Genomic DNA, 17,506 nt, shown 5'->3' with positions numbered 1-17,506 from the left:
GTTTTTGTTTTTTTTTGTCATTTGAAGCTTGTAAGACCTTGGTCACTACTCCACTTTCCACTACTACCACTTTCATTGTGAAAATTCATCGTGAACATTCTGCTTCCACAAAAGAAAGAAAATCATACAGAGTTGGAATTCATGAGGGTGAGTAGTATTTTGGGGAAATCTCTTTAATGACAATGGATACATGTTTAGTTTCCACACTGGAAAAATTATTGAAATGCACAGGCAGATTTGTTGGTGTTAGCTTTACACATTGTGGTTGGCACTGTGATGTCACTGGAAGTGCAGAGGGTCATATCTCTGGGTTATGCACTGGTTTGATTGGGTTACAGTAATCTGCAAAACACAGCAGAGAACTGCAGCCCCCAAAGTGATCAGAGGCAAAGAAGACAGAGAGGACAGAACAAAATTGAATGCAGACTCTCTCTTTGTCTTCTTTCCTCTTCTCTCCCTCTTAATTTGAGTCAAAAGACATTTTAAACATTATGATATTCTCTCTGTGTCTGTCCCTCAGGTGCTGGAATATCTATAATGAGATGGCTAAAAATGGGACAGAGTAAAGGTTCCTTGAAGAACAGTGGGACTGTGGGACCTGCACAATCAGAACTCTAGAAACACAGGTCAGCCCTGCAGGCTTTCTTTGAATGTACTCACTGACTTACAGTTTCTGAAATACTTAAAGGGATTGTTCACACAAAAATGATTTAAAAAATTATCTCATTATTTTCTCACCTTCATGATATCCCAAATGTGTATGACTTTCTTTCTTCACTAGAACACATTTGAAGAAAATTTGAAAAATATCTGAGCTTAGTAGGTCCTTAAAATGCAAGTGGATGGTGATTCTCTTTTGAAGCTCATCACAGACAGTCAGCATAAACATCAACCATACGACACTTGAATATATAAAGTTAACTCATTATTAATAAAGATTACGATTACTGCCCACTTTCTTCTTACTGACTGTCTATTTTTCATTCAGTGGATAAGTACTTAAATATTTATATTTTTCACACCAAAAGTGATGGTAGATGGAAGAAGACATTAATTTAACAGCTGGAGTTGTATATGTGACGTATTATGCTGACTGCTTGTGCGTTTTGGAGCTTCAAAAGAGAAATCACTATTCACTTGCATTTTAAGGACCTACTGAGCTAAGATATTTTTCTGTTTTTCTTCAAATGTGTTCTGATGAAGAAAGAAAGTTTCTTTTTTGGGCGAACTATCCCTTTAATTAATCAGGACTGCTGATGGAACTGTATCTGTATGCAATGAATTAGAAGAATATAAATATGGAGTTACATTCTTGTTTTGTGCATTAACTGCAAACTTATTGAACGATAGGCATATTTCTATTATGGTGACATGCTCCTTTTAAACACAAAGAAATTGTGATTCTCGATAGTATTTTGATGTAGGCTCTGTTAAATTATAGAAGACTGAAACTATTATTAATATTTTTAATATACTAACACACAAATTATGGCTAATATTAACAGTGATTGTATCGGCATGCACTTCACTTCCACCGGTAAATTTTGATTTAGAAAAATGTTATACATTTATTGAAACACGAAAAAATTAAACCAAAGATATTTCTTAATTCAAATTATAATTCAAACTAAATGAAAATATAATCAAAATAGCAAAGTGGTCAAAAAAATCACACCAAATCCAAACATTTTATCCTCTCCAACTTCTTCCACCAGCCCCTTTTGCAGTAACTTAAAAATCACTCTACGACAACAGGTGGGGAAGTACCAATACAAATTAGATCATAAATACAATTTTAAATACAAACATAATAATTTTAATTGAAAAATTAATCATAACCTATAGATAGATTAACACAAATCTCATGAATTTTCATAAAATGGCTACAACAGTGAATGTCGGGTACATCATTTGATTTTCCACTATATTATCAGAGTTTGGACATGAGCTGTATTACCACCTGCTCGTGGAATCTCCAAATTGCAAATGTAGGAATTAATTTAGACTTTGCGGTGAAAACGGACATGGTTCTGAAACATCTTAGCGCAATTACCTATTTCTCAGGAAAATAGCAAATTGCGCTTTCTGCCAATCAGTAACATAAAATGCACCCACAGTTTGTGTGCATACACCCACAGATAGCGCGAACACTTGTGCTTTGCGGTGGCACGTGCAAAAATTGTTCTTAGAATGAGCGCTCTCATGAACTTTGGATAAGACGTAGAGCAGGCCATTGTGCGTAGCGCTACTCATTGTGCACTCACAAGAATAGAACCTGTTAAGTACTTTTTGTCTGATTTTTACATATTTTTTTGCTTCAAATTAAAGTTTGTAATGTTGTGATTCTGCACGGATCAGTCTGGTGTGGTTCATGGCTTAGAAACTTTTATGAAGGATTTAATGATATCCCTATGGGAAAAATGAATGGGAAAAATCATTTTGGAACCAAGTTGGCTGAAAAATGTGTGGGCACTGTTGCACTCTATTGGGACTGTAGTGTGCAAAGTTACAAAATCACCCCTTCTAAATAATTAAAAGAAAAACAACCTGATTTTCTCACTATGAAATTGATTGTCATTTTAGAATCATTATTAACAGAGCAATATAAAGCACGTCAAGGCCTCATCTCAATCTTGTTATATATCCTACAGAGTTTCTCACAAATTAAGAATGACAGCTAACTGCAAGTTAGAGTCTTTGCCAAGTGTGCTCTGTGTTTATTAAAATCCCCTTAGATTATTGTAATAGGTCTTATTTGCATTCTGTTGAAAAGGCTTGAACGGGTTTAGGTGAATAAGACTGTTCTTGCGAAACAGCCTTGGATATGTAATACCAGTAGTTAAACACTTAGAGCCAGGGGCTTCAGCGGGGTTTCCTCCCACACATCTGAATGTGAGTGTGTGCTACGTGCACTTCGAGAGCATGTTCTGTTCAAGTTGCCCACTTTAATGTTTGCATGGTGTCACCCTAACTACACATATAGTGCAAAAACCCACTTTGTTCTGCCCACTATCTTCTTACCGCCTGTCTATTTTTCACTCTTTAATTGCACTTGAACTGACGAGTTTGCACGGAAAAACACATCTTTTATGCAAGAAACTTGAGTCGTCTCTCAGCATGCGTGGGAGCATTTCATCAGGCGAGCTGCTATGACTCGTAGACTTACGTGGAAATGATTTTATAATGACTAAGTCTGACATTCCCGGACCAGGCGTCTGACTTTGGCTTTTCCTAAACTACAGCTTTCAGTTGACGCACATGACTTCTATATAAAAAAAAAAGCCACTGTCCTGATGATGATCTCATTGGATCTTTAATATCAAACAGATAGTGATAGTTACTCTGTCACTGGTGTGTGTGTATTATGCCTTGTTAATCCAGAGATATGTGTTAAAAAAAAATACATTTATATTTATTCATGTAGCAGATGCTTTTATCTAAAGCGACTTACAAGAGGAATACTACAGCATACGTTATTTAACCTAAGGGGACAGTAACATTAGAAGATCAAAGTTTCAAATCTGTCCTGAAAGATAAATGCTAGTACAGAAAAGTAGGTGTAATAGAGCAACATTAAAAGATTAGGCTACAGTAATTTAGAAGATGTGTTAATTGTTGTGGATCAAGTTAGAACCAACCTGTTCTCATGACAAGTTGTAATAATCGGTAAGAAATAGCGGAATCGTACAAGTTTTACTCCCACAGAGAAAAATAAATTAAACAATAAACAATATTATTAAAAATGTTCCTTAGTTTAACCCCTAACCCAACCTAAACCTAACCATAAAGTCTGTTCCCTCACACAAACCCTAAACCTAACCCTTGTTTGTATTTTTGTATATAGTATACTATATATCAATGTAGCTTTACCTTGCTGTCATTGTTCTGTTGCTTCTTTGCAAATAATTTGTTTATTTAATCACAAAACCCCAAAGTAGAAGCAAAGCCTAAAGCAGATGGCTAAAAGTGCAGTTATATTGTTTTCTTCATATATTTCTTCCATCTCCTTGCTTTGTGGTGAGGAATGGTCTTCTCACTGTTGCTGCTTTTCCTTGTTCTTCTTTATTGACGTCTCCATTGAGTCGGCACATCAGAAGGTGAAGCTCAGTCTGTTATGTAACAGTTATGAAATCTTTCTAGCTCTTTTTAGACTGGTAATGGAACACTCAGATCACTTTGTGCATAAAGATAGTCTTGCACTGACATTTATAAAACCATAATTTATGCTACTGAGATGTTATATATTTTTATTCTTATTTCCAAGGTTTATTGTAATTTATTGTTTTTGAAAGTGGTTGCGTAATGTCCTCTTCAGAACAAACTCCTTTCATTATAATTTAACCAATTTTGACTCTGCACAATTTATACCTTGTATAAACAATTTCTACCTTCACTCTTTAGAAACATTACATATGCCTTTGGGGCATATAAACAAATGGAAGTCAATTTAGTGAGAGCAAACAAACATGTAGACATGTAAGAACATGTTTAATTGTGTATTCAAACCCTAGATTTGATAAAAATCCTTCAATACAAACTACACAGTTACCAAACACCTAAATCCAACTGTAACCTTTCAGGAATAGTTGGGTGTGATGTCATATAGAACCATGTCTGTCCAAAACAAAAATTGTGTTTTTGAGTTATTTTTGGTGGTTTGATACAACTCTCCAGCACTAACTTTCCACCCTTATCATCATTCATTTGTCTGTGTTCTACCCATTAACAATCTTTTTTACACCCATTTTTTTATCAGTGCCATCATAAAAATACAATAACAAACGGTATCCGGCACACAATATAGCATGTTAGCATATTAGTGTCATAAAAGCAGAATGTAAACATGACAAATGACACATTATCTAGTCTACTGCATATACAGTATATTACTTTACATCATCATCGAGTGGTTAAAAAAAGCATCTTTTAATGGTGTCGCATGAATTCTACTCAGAATAAGGCAAGAAGTCATTGCTAACACATTTTAATGTCACATTAGGTTTTACAAGTAGTCTTGTGCATCCTCATTTTTAAACGCTCCTCTGAACGCCTCCCACAGCGGCGTGGCCTGTGTCTGAATGTTTGCAAATAGTATACCATTACTTAGCTGTTTTGGAAATGTTTTGGGGCTCTGAGTGAAGAACTTCTCCATGAGTATGCTGGGAGAAAGGCAGCCTCAGTCACCATTCAAATTCATTGAATGGAAAAAAGATGCAATGAAAGTTAATGATGACTGAGATTCACATATTACTATTTTCATGTCCGTTTGTGTTCCATGGACGAAAGGTGAACTATCACTTTAATGATGGCAATGAGAGATCTGAAACCCAGTGGGCATAGAGAGCAGAGGAACGTATCGGTTACCTAACGTAACCTCGGTTCTCTCTAGATGAGGGAACGAGTATTGCGTAAGCTAGCTTACGCTACGGGAAAGATTCATCTTTTCTGAGATATTGAAGCCAAAAAATTATCCTTAATTTTGTATCCATTGTCAACGCAGTACGGCAGCTGCAGACCTTGAGCGGGCTAGCTAGCGAGCTCATTGGTTTCTCTGCGGCAACTGCTGCAGCCTATAGACGAGCTTGGGCGAACTCGCATCCAATGAGAGGCGTCCGCGCGCTCACTGCATCAAAGCCCGCCAAAAGGGCGTGACTAGAGTGCATATAAGCGTAGTTCGTAGGCTGGAACCCTGGTTTTCATTGACTGAAGCGAAAAGTCGCTCGTGGCGCGAGCACGGCCGGCTACGCAATACTTGTTCCCTCATCTAGAGAGAACCGAGGTTACGTTAGGTAACCGATACGTTCTCTTACGAGAGGTTCTCTCGGATATGCGTAAGCTAGCTTACGCTACGGGAACCCATTGTCAACGCCGTGCGCGCCAAGCATCCACTGTATGAGCCCCAGGGAATTAAGGGGAACCCGGGGAGCCCTTATGAGTGGGGAAATAAGATTTGGCCGGCAAGAATGCGGGTCAGTGTTTGTGTAATATATAAGCACATAGTGGGAAGGGAACGACAGAGCGGCGGTGCCGGTCTGTGTGGAATGTGTCCCATCAGTGCAGCTCACCAGGGGAGCTGTAGCATATTAAACCGCTAGTAGTTTTGCCTGCAGAGCGGGCACTTCCATATTGTAAAATCTGACAAATGTGGAGGGGGAAGTCCATCCCGCTGCCACACATATGTCGTGAATGGGAATCCTGCTGGACCATGCCCACGAGGATGCCATGCCTCTAGTGGAGTGAGCCCTAATGCCCAACGGGCATGGCAGGTCTTTTGACGCGTATGCAGCAGCAATAGCGTCCACTATCCATCTAGATAGTGTCTGTTTCGAGGCGACGAGACCTTTGGTGCGCCCTCGAACGAAACGAAAAGCTGCTCAGAGCGCCTGAAAGCGGCGGAGCGCCGGTATACAATCTCAGTGCTCTGACTGGGCAAAGGAGATTGGCGTCGCGTTCACTATCGGATGCTGGTAGCGCCGATAGGGAAATGACCTGTGCTCTGAAAGGAGTACCGATTACCTTGGGAACATAGCCGTGTCTAGGTTTTAAAATGACCTTGGAGTCACTTGGTCCAAACTCAAGACACGCAGCTGACAGACAGCGCGTGAAGGTCTCCCACACGCTTGACTGATGACAGGGCAGTCAGAAAACGGTTTTGAGTGAAAGGTATTTCAAATCCACGGATTGAAGTGGTTCGAAAGGGGGGGCTTTCATAGTTTCGAGAACTATAGAAAGATCCCAGATAGGAACCGATGGAGGGCGCGGGGGGTTCATCCTTCTAGCTCCCCTAAGGAAGCGGATGACCAGCTAGTTTTTTCCCCATGACTGGCCGTGGAGTGGTTCAGCGAACGCCGCAACGGCTGCCACATACACTTTGAGCGTGGATGGGGATCTGCCCTTATCCAGCAGCTCTTGTAGAAATACGAGAAGCGACGACACCCCACATGTCCTCGGGTCCAGGTCTCTGTGGGTGCACCATTTTGAGAACACAGACCATTTTGACGCATAGAGTCTTCTTGTGGAAGGGGCTCTAGCGTGTATAATGGTATTTATTACTCCTTCTGGCAGAGCGACGGGTAGTCGTTGATCACCCACGCATGCAGCCCCAGCTCTGGGTGGGGATGCCAGATTGTGCCGCGAGCTTGAGAGAGGAGATCTGCTCTCACTGGGATGGGCCACGGCGCTGTCAGTGACAGCTGCGTAAGCTCCGGGAACCATGTCTGATTCTCCCAACGCGGAGTGGCAACACCTGTGGCAATAGCGAGACGGGGGGAAGGTGTAAAGCGGGCGCCTGGGCCAGTCCTGGGCCAGCGTGTCCTCGCGTTTCGAGAAAAATATCGGGCAGTGAGAGTTCTCTTGTGACGCAAAGAGGTCTATCTCTGCTCTGCCGAATAGGTGCCATAACGTCTGGACTGTTTGAGTGTGCAGGGACCATTCCCCTGGGGGAATATTGTCTCTGGACAGTCTGTCCGGGCCGTCGTTCAGGTGGCCTGGCACGTGCGTCGCCCTCAGCGAGCGCAGGTGGCACTGGGACCAACTCAGTATGCGTTCCGTCAGATGGAAAAGGTTCCTGGATCTGACACTGCCCTGACGGTTTAGGTAGGATACCACAGATCTGTTGTCCGAACGGACCAGGACGTGGTGACCCTGAAAGACCGGGAGAAAGCGCATGAGCGCGTACTCGACCGCTATCATTTCCAGACAATTTATGTGAAGGAGCTTTTCCTGAACTGACCGTAGGCCGAAAACCGGAGAGCCCTCGCAGACCGAGCCCCAACCCGTGTTGGACGCGTCTGTCGAGATGACTTTTCGGCGAGATACAGCTCCCATTGTCACTCCTCGCTGATACCACTCGGCCACTGTCCAAGGCTGCAGAGCTGAAATACAGGTCTGAGTCACCTTGATGGGCTGGCGGCCTGTGGCCCAAGCCCGGCGAGATGCGCGGGTGCTTAGCCAATGCTGAAGCGGGCGCATGTGCAGTAAACCCAGCTGAAGTACTGCTGCGGCTGAGGCCATGTAACCTAGCACTCTCTGGAATTTCTTCAGAGGCGTGAGGCTGTTCATCTGAAAAGATGCGGCTAGTCGTTGAACACGGCGCGCGCGCTGTGTAGATAAGCGAGCCGTCATTGCCACGGAGTCTAGTTCTATCCCAGGGAAGGAAATTGTCTGACTGGGCTGTAGTGAGCTCTTGGTCCAATTGACTGCAAGACCCAAACTGTTCAGATGGCTGAGCAGAACTGCTCTGTGAGACAGAAGCTCCAAATGTGACTGAGCCATAATCAGCCAGTCGTCCAAATAGTTCAGAATTCGCAAACCCTGACTCCGCAGGGGTGCGAGCGCCGCATCCATGCACTTCGTGAAAGTACGGGGTGCTAAGGACAGGCCGAACGGAAGGACGGTGTATTGATAAACCTGGCCGTCGAAGGTGAATCTCAAGAATGGCCTGTGACGGGGATTTATCTGAATCTGAAAGTATGCATCTTTCAGATCGAGAGAAATAAACCAGTCCCCTGGCGCACATGCGCGAGGAGTTTCCTGATTGTAAGCATTTTGAACGGTCTTTTTGCAAGCACCTTGTTCAAAACCCTGAGATCTAATATGGGTTTGAGGCCGCCGTCTTTCTTGGGAACAAGAAAATAATGGCTGTAAAGCCCCGACTCGCTCAGAGAGGGTGGCACTTTCTCTATGGCCCTTTTGCACAGAAGGCTTGCTATTTCTGAACGAAGCATGCACGCTGCTTCCGTGTTCACAGTGGTTTCGAGCCAGCTCTGAAGCGAGGAGGGCGGCGATCGAACTGTAGCAAATAGCCCTGTTGTATTGTGCTTAACACCCACTTGGATATCCCTGGAATAGCTTCCCAAGCTTTGAAGCGTAAGGCTAGAGGGTGAATGGCCAATTCGCTCTGATTGCCGCACACAGAGCGCTGAACAAAATGTGTGAGCGCGTTTAGTGTGTTTATGCATGATTGCTCGCAGACAGCATGAACAGGCTGTTTTGTGAGTGACTTCCCGATTGGAATGAATGGGGAAAGAGTCACATCTGTTACGTGATGCGCAAGCATAGTCATGGGCACGGGACTTACACACAGAGGAATGTTTGCTGGCCGTGTAACAGAGCGGGCAGAGATTGGGCGCGCGCACGTATTCGTGGGCGCATTTATTGACTCTAGCGCTCGAGCGGTTCGTAACCGCTTTATGTGAGCGTGCTCTGGTGGGGACACGAGACATGCAGTGCTTGTGTGCAGAAGTGAACACTGGATTGTGGGCACGTTTTCTACACATAGGGCTGATCGTGTGACAGAGCGGCCAGAGGATGGGCGCGCGCACGCATTTGTGGGGCCTTCATTGACTCTGACGCTCGAGCGGTTCGTAACCGCTTTATGAGAGCGTGCTCTGATAGGGGCACGGGATGTGTTATGCTTGTGTGTAGGGGCGAACACAGGGTTGTGGGCACATTTTCTACACATAAGACATGTTTGCTCTTTACAAGATTTATTTGGGTCGCCGTGAAAACGGCGTTTGAGTGCAGGCAAGCGGTAGTGTCACCGGCTTGTTGGCTGCTAAATTCACCACTGCAGTAGCCTGAGAGAAGGGGACTGACAGGGGGCGAAGCTTTGACGTTGGTCCGGCCGCGGCGGGACTGAGCTGTCGTTTGTTCAACAAAGCTAGGAGGACTTCGGTTGTTCAGGTTTCAGCGCAATCTTAGGCCGAGGCCCGCGGGGGGGCGGTGGTCTACGGCGGCTGTCTGAGCGCGATCTGGGGCGGCCGCCCTGTCGGCGCTGGGAAGTCTGGCTTTGTTGAGCTGGGCGCTGTGAAGATGCTCATGCAGGAGGCTGGTTACATGGGCGGCCTGCAGAGGAGCTAGCGCGGCGAGGCAGGAAGAGATTCATGGCTTGGGTGGCTTTCTGGACTTCCGAAAAACGGTCAACAATGCCACTTACCGCGGAACCGAAGAGACCGGACGGAGAGAGCGGCGCGTTGAGGAACGTGGAGCGCTCAGTTTCTCCCATGTCGGCTAGCGTTAGCCACAGGTGTCTCTCGGTTACAGTCACCGAGGCCATGCACTTCCCTATAGCTTGGGCTGCAGCTTTGGTGGCGCGAAGGGCGAGGTCCATTGCGCTCCTTAGATCTGTAACAGCCTCTGGGTGCCTGCCTCTCTCATCCCACTCCCGAAGAAGGTCCGCTTGGAGGATCTGCAAGACGGCCATGGAATGCAGAGCAGATGCGGCTTGGCCGGCGGCGGAATAGGCGCGGCCAACACAGGCGGAAGTAGTTCTGCAGGCCTTAGACGGGAGCACTGGTTTAGACCGCCATCTCGCGGAGGGCGGGCAAAGGTGTGCTGCTACCGAATCCTCGACCGGGGGGATAGAAGAGTAGCTCTTCTCGGCGGCGCTGTCCACTGAAGCGAGAGCGGTGGAGACGTGGGATCGAGTCCTGGCCGAGAGAGGCGCGTTCCACGATTTAGAGAGCTCGGCGTGGAGTTCCGGCAGGAAGGGAGCGGCCCGGCTGCGGGCGCCAGCGGTGACGGCTTTGAAGAAAACAGCCGTCGAGTCTGTTGGGAGCCTGCTCAGGGGGCGGTGACCACTCGAGCCCGAGGCGGTCGATGGCCTGTGTGAGGAGGCGTATCAGTTCCCCTTCGACTCCGGCACGGGTCCTGCTGGATTCCTGGGTCGTTGAGGAGGCTTGTGACCACTCCTCGCTGTCCGAAGCCATGATGGAACAGCAGCCTTTGTCCTCCGCCTCGCTCTCCGAGGTGGCAGCAGTGCGGCCGCTCGGCGGCAACTGCGCGTCCCGGGGGGGCGGGGAGGGTGAACGCGATGCTCGAGGGAGGGGCTCCGGCGAGACAGTCGCTTCTAAAACCGGTTCCGGCAGCCTTTGGGAGCGGCGCTTCTTCGGCGCTGGCGAAACAGAAGGCGCGGCAGCTCGGTTTTGCATACTCGAGTCGAGCCCGCAGGGTCGACATCGAAGCTCCTCGCAGAGGTCGCATCCGCCGTCAGCGAGGGCGAGCTCTGCATGCCCCAGTCCCAGGCAGAGAGCGCCAGATGATGTGTCGGTCTCCGGCGCTGAGAGGAGCGCGGCATGAGCCGCAGGAAGTGCGAGGCATCTTTAAAAAGACGCTCGATACTCTTTTGTGAAGTTCGCTGAGGAACTTAGCTTGCTCTAAAAAAGGATACGTCGCCGGATGGCGTAGCTCGCAGGATGGCTGAAGGTGGCGAAGATGGCCGGCTTCTTCGAGCGCTGTCCACGTTTGCTAGATGCCCCTCGAACGGCGACGCGGCTTCCAGTTCAGAGATGCGAAGAGCTTCGCTGAAGAGATGAAAATCAGGGTTCCAGCCTACGAACTACGCTTATATGCACTCTAGTCACGCCCTTTTTGGCGGGCTTTGATGCAATGAGCGCGCAGACGCCTCTCATTGGATGCGAGTTCGCCCAAGCTCATCTATAGGCTGCAGCAGTTGCCGCAGAGCAACCAATGAGCTCGCTAGCTAGCCCGCTCAAGGTCTGCAGCTGCCGCACTGCGTTGACAATGGATACAAAATTAAGGATAATTTTTTGGCTTCAATATCTCAGAAAAGATGAATCTTTCCCGTAGCGTAAGCTAGCTTACGCAATACGAGAGAACCTCTCGTAAGAGAACTTTATTTATCCTTCTGTTTCCCTGGAATTCCAGTGACGCAGCTCTCTAGCCCTCTTCCAGAAACCCTCCAATGCTTCCATTATGATCGGAACCCACAAGTTTGAGTATGAGTGCACAACAACCTGCCCCCTTTCACCAACAGAAGGAAGAGAGAGATCAGCCGGATCGGAAAAAATTTATTCTTAAATTTGCTCTTTCGTAGTATTTTCACTTAATTGAGTCCTTATTTATGTTTCATGTAAGTGTAAACTTTGTCTCAGCAGTTTCTCCTAAAATGTCTTTGGAGAAATGAACATAAACATAAATTGAGACAATTGTATAATTGTCAAAAGTATAGCGCTATACACTTGATTTAGGTAGCATAGCTGAGATCATTTGGTTTAGGAAGAATTTGATGAGAAATATTTGAATTTATATTGAAATCTCTGACATTTGGTTGCAGACTTTAGGATCTTGGCAAATCTAAACACACTTTGAGACATTGATTACTTGAAGATCTCTTCTAAAACCCTTGTGTAGACACATTACAAGGGAGTTATTCACAGAAGAGCAATCTGAGAAACAGGAAATAATGCTTGAGTGTCCATTTGGTCTCAATTTAGTCTCATTACTGTCTAGGATGTCTTTTGTGCTTGAAATAATTTGATGAGAAATCTCATGTTTTGAAAACTTAAAGACTGGCAATCTCTTCTCAAGAATAATATCAGAGAAACAGGAGACGGAAGAGTCTTCATTTGCTTTCCATTTAATCTCATTGCTCTGTAGGAGAAGCAATAGAGATATTAAATATATGTCATTCATGCTAGGAAGATTTTGATAATGTCATATTGAAATCTCAGATTTGATTGCAAACTCTGCCGGTGTTTGGTGACTGAGCACAGTTTGAGACATTGTCGAGATCTCCTCTGAAACTCCAGAGGAGATGTGAGATATAACTAGGTCTTTTTCTAAAGAGCAGCATCTGAGAAACAGAAAACTGCTGCCTAGGAGAAACAATTGAGATATAATTTGTGTTTAGAAGATTTTGATGAGAAATTTTGATATGGGATTCTGGCAATCTTTGGGTTCTGAGCATAGTGTGAGACATGGTTGAGATCACCAATGAAACTCCATTGAAGACATGTGAGATTGCAAGGCTAGAGGAGATGCATTCAAGTATTATTAGGGAGATTATTGGGGGTTTTTTCTCAAGAGAAAAATCTGAGGAACAGGAGACATAAGCATGAGTCTCATTTTTGCTCTCTATTTATTCTCAGTGCTGTCTAGGAGAAACAAATGAGATATGAAAGACATCTCATTTGTGCTTCAAATAATTAATGAGAAAGTTTAATATTGAAAGCTCAGGATCAGAAACATTGGGATTCTGGCAATCATTGGGATCTGAGCATAGTCTGAGACAGAGTTGAGAATGATCTCCTCTGAAACTCCAGAAGAGACATGTGAGAGATCACTAAGGTCTTACATAATATAAACAAGAGTCTCCATTTGCTCTCCAGTTAATCTCATTGTAATGAGAAGCAATTGAGACTCTGACTTGTAATTGTTCTTACCTATAGAGAGTGATGAGGATAAAAAAAGAAATGAAATAAAAGATGCAGAAATGAAGTGGATTAAATAGAGAGAACAGGAAAGAATGAAGAATCTGTGAGCAACAGAATGAGACAGGGAGTGAATGAGAGAGAGAGAGAGAGATAGAGAGGGAGAGAGGGAAAGATAGAGAGGCAGGAAGAACTTGATGCCCCTGGTTGGTGTTGTGTAAGACTTGGCTGGCTGTAGCAGAATAACACTCTTATTCTCTCAGTGCTTTGAACTCTGGTACCCTATCCAGCTCCGACCAGCCCTCTCTGCAACAGCAAGACCACCCCCCCCCCCCCTCTCTCTCTCTCTCTGTCTATTTCCTTCTCCCCTTCCCTGCTGTGTTACACCTCTCTTTCTCTTCCCTTAAGCTGTACCTCTCAGCTCCTTCTCTCATTCCTCTTTCACTTTCAGCCACATGTGGTTCTCTCTCTTCGCATATGTACTGTTCGTGGAGAAGAAGTGTATATGGTCTGTTTCCTGGTTGGTGTTCTGTCCTGTTGGACTGGGAACTGGTATGCACACCTTATTCATCTGTCTGGTAAGAACCAGTGTGTGTGCTTTTATAAGCAAGTGTGACTAGGGTGCTGGTGCTGCATGAGTGCTCTGTGATGACTGTGATGCATCTTCCTGCTGGAGCGTAACACATATATAAAAGCTTGTGTAACAATCCAGTGTGTTCGTGTGTAAGTGGTTGTGTAACCCAAATGTTACTTCCTTGTTGCCTATGCACATGTAAACAATGTAGTTTGTTGAGACTGAAAGTGAATCCACGTGCTTGCGCATATAAGAGGATGCATGTTTGTATCTGCTGTGAGATGGTTACATAGTAGTGTTTGAGATTCGCAGGTGTGTGTGTGTGTGTTGATAATATATGGTGTTTGGGTTCATGCTGTGTGTGTCTGAACTGCACCGTGTTTGGGATCGGTTGTCATTTCACGAGGCAATTGGAATGAAACCCATTGACCTGCAGTTTAGCTGAGGACACACCCCTCCCTTATGCACGCACATCCTCTCTCTCTTTCTCTCTCTCTCTCTCTCTCTCTCTCTCTCTCTCTCTCTCTCTCTCTCTCTCTCTGTGCCCCCCCCACCCCATTCTCCTCTTTTCAATCTTGTTTTCCTCTCTTTTCCCCTCTCGTTTCACTCTATCGCTTCCATCCTCTCGTTCTCCCTCCATTCCCAGTCAAAAAAGAATTAATGCACAGCAGTTGTGTTTTTACTGTTTTTGTTGATGAATCCACCTTTTATTTATTAATTTTTACAAATATATAGGTCTCTTTCAGAGATCTTGACAGTCTGTCCTTTCACTTTTTCAGCCTGTCACACATGTGTTTACTTCAAGCTTCTGTTGTTACACACAGGTGCTGGCATGGTCACAGATAGAAGCTTCAAAACATCTGGTAGTTTCTGGGAGGGCTAACCAAGCTCTGAATATTCATGTGCGTCACACACACTCACTACGCAGTGGCTATGTTGTAGTTGGCACTGTCGCTGAACTGAAGTAGAGAAAGAATGTTCTAGAAACTTCCCTTGGAAAGAGAACTTTCCTGCCCTAAATGTAATCTGAGGACATTCCTGCCCTAAATGTAATCTGAGGAGGTTTTGTGACCAATTATTTTGTATTTATTTTTTCAAATGTTTGGCATGTTGTTATAAAATTGTTTGCTTGTTAGAGCTTTGGCGCCATCTAGTGGTTAGATGTGATCATGGAGCAATTAAACCCAATGACCTCTCAGATGTATTGAGGTTTACCTGGAAATGATAAATTAAGCGGAACTCTGCGGTGGTCTTGCAGTACGTCATAGGATTTCATTAACAGTGACTTAAAGCCTTATCTGATTACAGACTGCAATTTTAGCCATATAATTTGTAAGCAGTACCAGATTACAATTCAGAAGTAATCTGAATCGGTAGCTCTGTAGATTACTTCTGAATTGTAATCTGATACTGCTTACAAATTATATGATTAAAATTACTGTCTGTAACAATCTATTGTATTACAATTTAAGGTAATCTAATCTGATTGATTTTGGATTACTTTTGGATTACTTCTGGCATTTCTTGTTGGATAAACTTGTGCCATTTTGACAAAATATGAGCAGTGGATTAAAATATGAAAATTGATATGATTATTTTTTGTATTTGTTTTACTTGCTAGTTTATGAGTGAAATAAACCGATCAGACCAGTTACAGTATATCTGTGAATGAATTGATCACCCCCCCCCCCCCCTCCCCATCCAAAGATATCAATAAATTAATGAGAATTTATTGCCTTTGCCTGATTTATATGTAAACAAATACTCCATAACAGACTTATACATACATCATACACAGCTCAGAGTCATTACACAGAATTTTATGAATTGACTACAATTTAGTTGTTTCCGCCCCTCCCTATACTATTATTTCCTTCAACTGCACTTGATGTCCAGCAGATGGAACCATAGACCAATGTGATTTCTTGGTGCTGCTGATGTCACTAAAGAGCCTATAGATGTTATCTTATAGCCAAAAGGTTAGTTTCTGGTAAGAGCCCTGCATTAAGATATTAATAGGTTGCTGTAGTGGCTTGAAACTATAAAAGGAGGTTTGCTGTGATTTCATATGATGGACATGTTTTGAACATTACCTGACAAAGAACACATTTTTGTGTTGTGTGAGGTCTTCACTTCTTTGCTTATATAAGCTGTGTGTATATTATATATTTTGTGTCTATAATTGAGATATAATATTTATAATATTTTTAGTTTTATAGCTATAATTGTTTTTATTATTATTATTATTCAAAACTGTCAAGAAATGATGGTCATTTCAACCCCTGAATAAGAAAAAAAGTTGTATTTTGCATAAAGAAAATGTTCCTGTTGCTAGAACAAGTTGTAAGATTTTTTCTGTTATTTCTTATGGAAATGAAGCACATTTTCACCCCATCCCCCAATTCTCTGTAGCCTACAAATGTAATGTAAAATGAATAAATAAATAAAATCACGTTTTCATTACTGTAATGTGAAAAAGTATATGTTGTGAAAATTCTAAAATACATTTTGTAAGTAATACATCATGGCATTATTTAATTTATGCTGATTTTAGTTATAAAAAAAATTCTCCAAACAGGATGATTTTAATTTCTGTAACACAGTAAGGGAAATTTGATTAAGGCAATGTGCTTAATTGTCATGAAAAAAATGTCACAATGTAAATAATTATAATTCTCCAAAAATAGCAATAAATATTTATAGCAAAATATTATTTTTAATTTATTTTTTTATTCTGGAGTGAAATATGACCTGAACTTCATGGAATTTATTCATTAGAAGAGCTTATTTAATGCCATTCAACTTATTTTCATAACCAATTTAATCTATTTTCTGGAACAAACAGGACTGTTAGTGTTTTGATCATTATTATATTTAGGTCAATCCTTTAGAGGGTGATGGGTATAATTATGTAAAGAGGACCTGATGTTAATTTAACCTCTTGTGAAGTAATTTTTTCCAACTTGTGCTGTCAGTCCATAAGCAACATGGAAAGGGTACATAAAATTGTGATGAATATGTTCAATATAAATTTATGATGTTGTAAGTTTTTATGGGCCTCTAATGAATGACAGGTGACCCTATCACCAGTCCAGTTGGAGGAACACAGCACAATTACTCACAGTGTAAAGCGTCTGATAAAGGTCTTTACAAAGCTCTCGTGAGTTTGTTCTGATGGCTCTTTTGTCTGGTATCTTAGCTTCAAAGTGACTGCTCTCATGAGTCACAGTTTGACCCCAGCATCTCCCTTTGTCTCTCTCAGTGGGAGACAGGACGACATGTACTCTACCCCCCCTCGCAGGAAAGTCACTTGTTATATCTTCAACCATTGAGCACACTTTCAGACCTTTGAACTGGCTCTAGGCCATTATTATAGTCAAGTTGTAAATATCGTTGACTTGTTTTGTCCCTTTGCTTTAAATTTTAAAAGCATTAATTCATCTATTTTGCAGTTTGATACAGTGATATTAATCACACTTACAAAAAAGTACTGTAGTGTGTTACTGTAGATGGCATGGTACTATGATACACAGTCGGGTACAAAAGTCCAATTGAGTTCACTTGTGAAAATGGTTCTGTTTTGTAATTTGTTTTAATTGGATACCTTATTTTTAATGACAAATAATTTTATCAGCATAAGTATATAATGTTGAATAAATGTTTTTTTTTTTCTTCTGATTTTCTTAGTATTTGGAATGCTTCCCATTTGCTTTAACGACCGCTTAATGCACTTGAGCTGAACTGAAACTCTAGTTTTTGC

General features: G+C 43.1%; 1 long non-coding RNA gene across 5 annotated transcripts in view; it reads left to right on the top strand.

Moving 5' to 3' along the window:
* Window positions 1–13,546: 13,546 nt before the first annotated feature.
* LOC127635557 (uncharacterized) overlaps window positions 13,547–17,506 on the top strand; it is a 34,594-nt gene continuing 30,634 nt past the window's right edge. For all 5 annotated transcript variants that reach the window (XR_007969491.1, XR_007969489.1, XR_007969487.1 and 2 more), the window contains exon 1: window positions 13,547–13,750. This is a non-coding gene — a long non-coding RNA (uncharacterized LOC127635557). The remainder of the gene's footprint in view (window positions 13,751–17,506) is intronic.

The sequence above is a fragment of the Xyrauchen texanus genome, chromosome 43 (genome assembly GCF_025860055.1).
Source record: "Xyrauchen texanus isolate HMW12.3.18 chromosome 43, RBS_HiC_50CHRs, whole genome shotgun sequence".
In the NCBI taxonomy this organism is placed as follows: Eukaryota; Metazoa; Chordata; class Actinopteri; order Cypriniformes; family Catostomidae; genus Xyrauchen; species Xyrauchen texanus.
Note: the sequence above shows the minus strand (reverse complement) of the source record. Positions and strands in the feature narration are given on the sequence as shown.